General features: G+C 49.0%; 1 protein-coding gene across 1 annotated transcript in view; it reads right to left on the bottom strand.

Moving 5' to 3' along the window:
* Nucleotides 1-492, bottom strand: part of LOC105815021 (natural resistance-associated macrophage protein 2-like) — a gene marked incomplete at its 5' end in the record, with an annotated part of 40,252 nt that overhangs the window by 31,260 nt on the left and 8,500 nt on the right. The gene's annotated exons all lie outside the window — the stretch shown is intronic.

A 492-nucleotide genomic window follows, 5' to 3' on the forward strand; every position in this document is an offset into this window, starting at 1 on the left:
CTAAAAATATATAGAAAAAATTAGCCGGGCATGGTGGCACATGCCTGTAGTCCCAGCTACTCGGGAGGCCGAGGCAGAAGGATTGCTTGAGCCTAGGAGTTTGAGGTTGCTGTGAGCTAGGCTGATGCCACAGCACTCTAGCCCGGGAAACAGAGTGAGAATCTGTCTCATAAAAGAAAAAAAAAAAGATGATACAGAGGACAGGCGCAGTGGCCCACTCATGTAATCCTAGCACTCTGGGAGGCTGAAGCAGGAGGGTCTTTTTGAGCTCAGGAGTTTGAAAACAGCCTGAGCCAAGAGTGAGACCTTCTCTCTACTGAAAATAGAAAAATTACCTGGGTGTCTTGGCATGCACCTGTAGTCCCAGCAACTCGGGAGGCTGAGGCAACAGGATCACTTGAGCCCAGGAGTTTGAGGTTACAGTGAGCTACGATGATGCCACTGCACTCTACCCAGGGCAACAGAGTGAGACTCTGTCTCACAAAAAAAAAA

Source organism: Propithecus coquereli, unplaced genomic scaffold (genome assembly GCF_000956105.1).
Source record: "Propithecus coquereli isolate 6110/MARCELLA unplaced genomic scaffold, Pcoq_1.0 Scaffold111, whole genome shotgun sequence".
Classification (NCBI taxonomy): domain Eukaryota; kingdom Metazoa; phylum Chordata; class Mammalia; order Primates; family Indriidae; genus Propithecus; species Propithecus coquereli.